Genomic DNA, 8,225 nt, shown 5'->3' on the forward strand with positions numbered 1-8,225 from the left:
GGAGAGGGTGCAGAGGAGATTCACCAGAATGTTGCCTGGTATGTAGGGCACTAACTATGAAAGAGGTTGAGTAGATTAGTTATTTTCATTAGAAAGATGGAGGTTGAGGGGGGTCCTGATTGAGATCTACAAAATCATGAGAGGTATAGACGACAGGGTGGATAGCAAGAAGCCTTTTCCCAGAGTGGGGGATTCAATTACTAGGGGTCATCCCTCTACTCCCTGCCCATTCAGGTATTTGGCTAGATACATCTTAAATGACACTACCATGCCCGCCTCTACCACCTCCACTGGCAATGCATTCCAGACACCCATCACCCACTGCGTAAAGAACTTTCCATGCATATCTCCCTTAAACATTTCCCCTCTCACCTCGAACTGTAGACCTGCCACCCAGATCCATCTGTATGTTAATGCTCCTAAGGATGCTGCAATTTACAATATAATTCACACCTAAATTTCACATATGTCTGGATGAAACTGCAGCTGCCATTTCTGTGCCCAAGTCGCAATCAATCTACATCCTGTTCAATCTTTTCACAATCGGCAGCATCATCAGCAACTCCACCAATCTTTGTGTCATCTGTAAACATACTAATCAGTCCACCCACATTTTCCTCAAGATCATTTATGTATATTACAAACAACAGAGGACCTAAGATGGATCCCTGTGGAACACTACTACTTACCGGTGTCCATTCTGAAAGCACCTTTTCACAGCTACCCTCTGTCTTCTACGACTAAGCCAGTTTTGTATCCATCTAGCCAGCCCATCCAAATCCCATGTGATTTTAACTTTTGTACCAATCTGCTTATCAAATGCTTTACTAAAGTCCATATAAACTACGTCCACAGCCACTCAAAACCAGAAATTTTCCTCCATATTTTAAGAATACTATAAATTTGCTTTTTCTCCTTTTGTCACTGTTTCTATGGTGATAATTTCATCCAAATTATTTTGGAATATTTCTCACATATACATAGAATTTAGAATTCCTTTCATGCCCTGACAATGATATGATCATTCACAGTTTTGAGTTTTAGAATGACATGATCAAAAATGTCAACATATGGCTTTTCTTCACATGTTTGGATAAGACCCTGAAGGCCAAGGTTGTTGTTTTTAATGCCCCAATTCATTTCTGGAGAAGCCCTTGTTAACTTTTTGTTTATTTTATATCACAAGGGAGTGAATCTTAGCTTTCGTTCAAGCTATAAAGTTTGACATGTGAACCATGTGATGGCTATTATAAACAGTTACCCTTTTCTGTCTTTTAATAGTATGGTGGGACTTCACATGTCCAAGGAAGATGTATTTTTAAATTGAATGAATTAACTCTCCTTTACCGCTGTGTTAGTTTCACAGCCAAATAACAATACAATTGTTTCATTTTAGCCAATTCACTTAGTGTTTATATCACAGTAAACAGTAGCTGGTAAATTATTGCAGATCATGCAAATTGCATGCTAGTCTGGGCTGGGAGGTTATTTGATTTTATATAAACACCAGGAAGTAACACAAAAAAAACTCTCAAGCTAGTTCCTCAATTTTAGTTGTGCTTGTGGGGAGTGGCTAAGGCAGCTGTAAAGTTTCTCTGAACTGCTTACCATTCAATGTTGCAAAAACTCCTCTGTTTGCTTTAAACGGTAAAAAAATCTACATGTAGGAAACTTACTTTGGAGTCGGTACAACAAAAAGACCAATTTTATCTCATTTGGATACGGTTGAAAGGTAAGTAGTTTTCTGACCCTGGGCTGTTTTTGAGTGAATGAAATGGACAAACAGCTGAACTCTGTCCTTTGTATGTTGTTCCTTATTTTTAGTTTAAAACTTTAACAGTGTTTACCAATACCAGAGGCAGTAAAAATCTTTGGTATTTTGGTTCTTTCTGATGTGGATAAGTACTGATGGATGCTAAAATCTTTAAGATAACAGGGTGCTTTCTCTGAGTGTGACCAAATTCCATAAATTTTACTTATAAATTTGCATGTACTATTGCACCATTGAACACTTTAAATAAAAATAACTTTAAATATGATAAGTTCTATGATTTTATAGCAAAAAATAGATTATTACTTTCATAAAAAGCTGTAGCTAGCAATGTTTTGTTTTGGTCCTAAATCAGATTGTTCAATGGATCCAATGAGTTTCTAACAGTTATATTGGATCTTGATTCTTAGAAACTAGTAAACATTTGTGTTCAGAAGTATTTTGGTGTCCTTATGTATGAAATACAAAGTTAATATGCAGATACAGCAGGAAAGTATGAAAGCAAATAATATGTTGGCATTTGTCATAAGATCATGAGAATCAAAAGCAGCTGTAGGCCTTTTGGCACTTCAAATCTGCTGCGCCATTTAGTAAGATCAAATTGTGACCTTGCCTCAACTTTCCGCTCCCCCTCTCTCTCTCACACGCGGACACTTTGAGTGAGACTTTTGGTTAAGAAAGTTTGTTACAGAATCTCAATGATGCAATACTGATGTGAGTAATGTGATGGTAACATCAGTCTACATAATCCAAATGTCACTTACAGAAACTGAACTTCAGCTATTAAGTAAAGTTAGCTATACATATCAAAGGCAAAAGGCCTATAATGCAGGTTTATTAGTCAAGATGAGAAGCACAGTGATGGAGAGTTGCTAATTTGCTGATCCTATATGTCAGCAAATTATCTGTGATGATCTTTCATCAATTTATCCTTTGAATTGCGCCTGGAAGCTAAATGTAGACATTTCTAAAGGAATTTGTAAGCCTCTACCCTTCAAAGGTTACACTGGTTGTGTCTGACTCTGGTGATAAGTTCAATTTTAATACCGATGAAGTGCCTCATTTATAGCAATGGATGTTTGGATGAGATACTAATTTGAGTACTCACCGACCTAAATTAAACATTCTTTTCATTTGAAAGCTGTTCCCATATCCTGACCAGTACTCGACACCACATGGTCAGTCATCTCTTTTGCTATTTCTGGAATATTGTGGTATACAAATTGGCTGTCACATTTGCCTACAAACAATTCTTAACATCAGAATGCAATGTAATATCGAAGGAGGCTACTTGATCCATTCTATCTATGCTGTATAATTTATTATAACTAATGTTATAAGGTCAAGCCTCACAAATCTTATTAAGTTCTTTGAGGATGTGACAAAACACTTTGATGAAAGTAGAGCAGTGGATGTGATGTACATGGATTTTAACAAGGCATTTGATAGGGTTTCCCATGGTAGACTCATTCAGAAAGTAAGGAGGCATGGGATACAGGGAAATTTGTCTGTCTGAATACAGAATTGGCTGGCCCATAGAAGACAGAGGGTGGTGATAGATGGAAAATATTCAGCTTGAATCTTGGTGACCAGTGGTGTAACAGAGAAATCAGTTCTGGGACCTCTGCTCTTTGTGATTTTTATAAATGACTTGGATGAGGAAGTAGAAGGCTGGGTTAGTAAGTTTGTCGATGACACGGTGGAATTGTGAATAGTGTGAAGGGCTGTTGTAGAGTGCAACAAGACATTACTAAGATGCAGAACTGGGCTGAAAAGTGGCAGATGGAGTTCAACCTGGGAGTGTGAAAGGTCGAATTTGAATGCAGAATACAGGGTTAAAGGCAGGGTTCTTGGCAGTGTGGAGGGGTGGAGGGATCTTGGGTGTCCGTGTCCATAGATCCCTCAAAGTTGATTCCTGAAGAAGGGCCTGTGCCCGAAACGTCGAATCTCCTGTTCCCTGGATGCTGCCTGACCTGCTGTGCTGTTCCAGCAATAAAGTTTCAAAGAAGGCAGGGGTATTGAGTTTAAGAGCCAGCAGTTCTATAGGGTCCTGGTTAGACCACACTTGGAATATTGTTTTCAGTTCTGGTCGCCTCAGTATAGGAAAGATGTGGAAGCTTTAGAGAGGGTGCAGAGGAGATTTACCAGGATGCTGCCTGGACTGGAGGGCATGTCTTATGAAGAGAGGTTGAGGAAACTAGGGCTTTTCTCATTGGAGCGAAAGGTGAGAGGTGACTTGATAGAGGTGTATGAGATATTGAGAGACATAGAGTGGATAGCCAGAGACTTTTTCCCATGGCAGAAATGTCTATCATGAGGGGGCATAATTTTAAGGTGGTTGGAGGAAGGTTTAGGGGAGATGTCAGAGGGAGGATTTTTACTCAGACAGTGGTCGGTGTGTGGAATGCACTGCCAGCAGTGGTAGTACACATTAGGGACCTTTTAAGCGGCTCTTGTATAGGCATGTGGAAGTTAGGACAGTGAAGGATCTGTAGGTTAGTCTGATCTTAGAGTAGGATAAAGGTTGACACAACATCAAGGGCCAAAGGGCCTGTACTGTGCTGTACTGTTCTACATTCTAATGAGTTAATCCCTGCCTTCTGCCCTCCAAGTCTTTGCTAAATGTTCAATTGAACAAATTTCTCCAAGTAAAACTAAACTAATCCTTTTTATAGAGTCTTAATTTTACTTTTCTGACTTTGTATTTTGAGCTTTTATTAATAAAACAAAAGATCCCATAAACCTCACGAACCGCTTTCTAAACTTATCTGCCATACTCAATATTTGTGTGTACATACATCCCTAGATCTCTTGGTTGCTGCACTTTGTTTCTTTATTTGCCTCACTGTCTCCTTCCTACCAAAATGCATAATTTCTATTATGTTCAACCTGTCAAGTGACCAAGTGTTAGAATGTAAGACTTTGGAGCATAATAGGTCCTTCAGCTCTTGGAACCTCATCTACCACAATTTAGGGCCATAGCTGTTTTGCTTGCGTTCTAAACTCCACATTTTTGTCTAACGTCAATCCTTCAATTTTAGGTACAGCCCTGCAAGCTATATTGCTGTGAACGCACTTCAGTTCCGTTTAGACTTTCATTTCCTCATCTTAGCACTATTTAAAGATTGAATGCAATATACTTTGCTTCTCTGGAGATTAAGCTTTATTATCCATTTGACATCTTTTTAATTCTTTTTGATAAAACAAGTGGCTCATTCACTTTAGTTTGTATGTTGTTAACAGTGGAACTCTATATCTTTAAATGGAAGTACATTTCTGATTTCATATTGAACTATAAGTGGCTCTTTTAGTTTTTTTTGGAAAAAAATCTCTTTATTCTTGTATTGATAAAGATTTCTTTCGGTATCATACAGGCTATGTTGAGTGAGGACATATGAGCAAACCACTCTCGAGGGGTTTGTTTTGAGGTGCAGATATGGTTTGATTTAGATATTGACTTCTGCCATTTTGTTTTTATATTGGCTACTTTATATTATGAAAGACCAACAAGGCTAAATTATTTAATTATCTTCTGCTTTTTCATGTTCTGCAAATAATTTGAATTGTAGTTATATTAGCCTTTCATTACCTTCAGAACAGCAGTCCTGAAATTATTTCAGTTTCTCAATGGATGACAGGAAGTACATTTTAACCTTGAAATAAACACACAAGCCAGGAATTTCCTTGGAGCCACATTGGCTCAATCATAATAACTCTATTAACAAATTTGTAGGGGTAGAGCAGGAACAACTGAGGAAATTCTGAGCCATAAATTGTTGCTAAATATTGGGTGAAGAAAGCTCTTCACATCATTTGATCTCCATTATGGAATCCAATCTGACTGCCTTCCCATAGCAGTATTCCATTATAACTTAAATAGATAGTGTTCTCATCAAAACCATGAATGAAACATGTCAATGTACAGCTTAAATTAAACTGTTACAACTCTTTGTCCTCATCCTGTTTTGAAATGAAATGTAAAAATAGAGTTGCTCAGGAATGATTGTATAGCATAGATATTAAATAAACATTTTGCATTATTTATATATGAATGATTTGTGAATGTAAAAAGCATGCTACAGGAGAACATAAAATCTTGATTAGCATAGAAAAGGCATTTCCTAAATGCACTAAACACAAAGTGGATGAAGTTAAAAATCATACAAAACCAACTTAAAGTCCAAAGGTTTACTTGGAAGTACTAGCTTTCAAAGCGCTGTTCTTCACCTCTAACCTCACATCTTTAATGCAGTAAAGGTGTGAGGTTAGAGGTAAAGGAGCAGCGCTGCAAAAGCTAATACTTCCAAATAAACCTGTTGGACTATAACCTGGTTGTCGTGTGATTTTTAACTTTGTCCACCCTAGTCCAACATTGGCACCTCCTCGTCCACACAAAATGGGGAAGTCTAATGGCAAACAACTTGAGATGTTGGAACTAAACAAGAGGCTCTGGTGATAATCATTGAATTTGCCTAAAATATGAGATTATGTAGTAGAAGAATAACATCCATTGTAACTCCAATGCTCCAGGAGAGAGAAAAATAAACTAAATATCCATAGATCGGTTAATGTCAGGTATGGAAAAATTGGAGCAATGTTTAAACAGACTTGCCCAAATATTGTAAGCTATTTACCTGTCAGAAAGCTGCTATGATCCCACCACTTGTGGCTTGACATCCTTCTTTACATAATCATGATGATGCATCAAGATCATGATGTGTCATCAAGGCCATTACTATTTTAATTGACATCCTAAGCAAACAAAGCACTGCCGTTTTTCTTCAAGATGCAGATTTTAGGAAGAATGTCAAAACCAAGAGAACACTAAGTAGATGCTTTAGTTAAAATTATTTCCTGTGGCGTCTGCATCAGTTCACCTGCACTTTGGGCCCCAAAGGGAAGGCTTAGTGTGTTGCTGACCCCTTCCAAAAGCTGTGATTTCTGAAAAAAATGGAGAAGCAATTGACCCACTTACTTTTGTTGGTAGGTGGCCTCAATACTGGGTGATCTTTCAGCTGCTCTCCATTAATCACAGGACAGAAGTCAACTGATGGGAGTTTAATGAAGCCAAAGAGTTAAAATAGCCAAGGTCTGGTCTCTGAAGCAGTAGATGAGTTTCCAATTCTCTTTTGCTACTGACCTACCTACAGTTGAAATGCTACAATTTGAGATAGAATGGCCTCACTATTTGTTGGCAGGATATCTGGCTATGAATGAAAAGCTTATGTGCTGAGGACTGGAAAGAATTTGACTCCTTAGCTTTTTGTTTATATTTAGGTTCGGATGTCTACCTGAGAACTTACTGAAATCACTGATTAGGCCAACAGGACGGAACTGAAATTAGGATGGCATAAAAACACAGCCTGAATTTTGTGAGATATGTGCCTACCAGTTGAGAGGTGGCAAAGTTGGTGGAGAAGTTTTGAAAGAAAGACTTTTTTTGTGTGTAATGGGATCCAGAATCCAGAGGTAATCACGGTTTTGGGAAATGTCACCCAAGAGAATGGTATCCAAAGCTTGCCTAGTGGCACATAAAGGAACACACTTTCTCTCCCTGGTCTATAATGAAGCTTATATAGAATTAAAATTTTCTTTTTCCGGTCTCTTTTGATTCTTGACCCAGCAATGGGCATGCCACCACTGGTCCCTGCTCTGGCCTCCAACTGATATGGCAGATAGCATTAGGGAAGCCTAACCTGGATACTTAAAACGTTCGCAATAAAATTAAGATGGTTGTACTTTGAAAGGAGCATCTCTTTAATTTCCTTTTGACACTTTTCCTCTCAGATGGCATTCGAATTAAGACCAATAGTGAACATTTAGAAATGCATCTGCTAATCTGAATAGCTGGCATGGATTTATTGGATTTATTGACAAGTGGTTGCTACCAGCAAGATAAGTTATGTAGTCGGTGATATATTTTTCTGAATTAATTCAATAGAATGTCTTGCAAGACTTTTGTTGAAAAAATTCTTATGTCCAGTGAAAAAGGAAATATAGTCCAAAATATACCGTGTGATATATCCACCATGGGGTGGCACGGTGGCTCAGTGGTTAGCACTGCAGCCTCACCGCGCCAGGGACCCGGGTTTGATTCCAGCCTCAGGCGACTGTCTGTGTGGAGATTGCACACTCTGCCTGTGTCTGTGTGGATTTCTTCCGGGTGCTCCGGTTTCCTCCCACAGTCCAAAGATGTGCAGGTCAGGTGGATTGGCCATGCTAAACTGCCCATAGTGTTAGGTGCATTAGTCAGAGGGAAATAGGTCTGGGTGGGTTACTCTTTGGAGGGTCAGTGTGGACTTGTTGGGCCCTCCGCTTCTTCCTTTCCCGCCGTACCGACCAGTACCCTTCCACTGACACCCTCCTTCGACTGACTGAACTGGTCCTCACCCTGAACAACTTCTCTTTCCAATCCTCCCACTTCCTCCAAACAAAAGGAGTAGCCATGGGCACC

The 8,225-nt window shown here is 38.9% G+C and overlaps 1 protein-coding gene across 2 annotated transcripts in view; it reads left to right on the forward strand.

Annotated features, from left to right (window-relative positions):
* Nucleotides 1–1,572: 1,572 nt before the first annotated feature.
* The window catches only part of lyn (LYN proto-oncogene, Src family tyrosine kinase), a 125,617-nt gene continuing 118,964 nt past the window's right edge, over nucleotides 1,573–8,225 (forward strand). For both annotated transcript variants that reach the window (XM_043688377.1, XM_043688378.1), the window contains exon 1: nucleotides 1,573–1,732. The gene's annotated coding sequence lies outside the window, so the exon portion shown is untranslated. The remainder of the gene's footprint in view (nucleotides 1,733–8,225) is intronic.

Source organism: Chiloscyllium plagiosum, chromosome 4, assembly GCF_004010195.1.
Source record: "Chiloscyllium plagiosum isolate BGI_BamShark_2017 chromosome 4, ASM401019v2, whole genome shotgun sequence".
Taxonomy (NCBI): Eukaryota; Metazoa; Chordata; class Chondrichthyes; order Orectolobiformes; family Hemiscylliidae; genus Chiloscyllium; species Chiloscyllium plagiosum.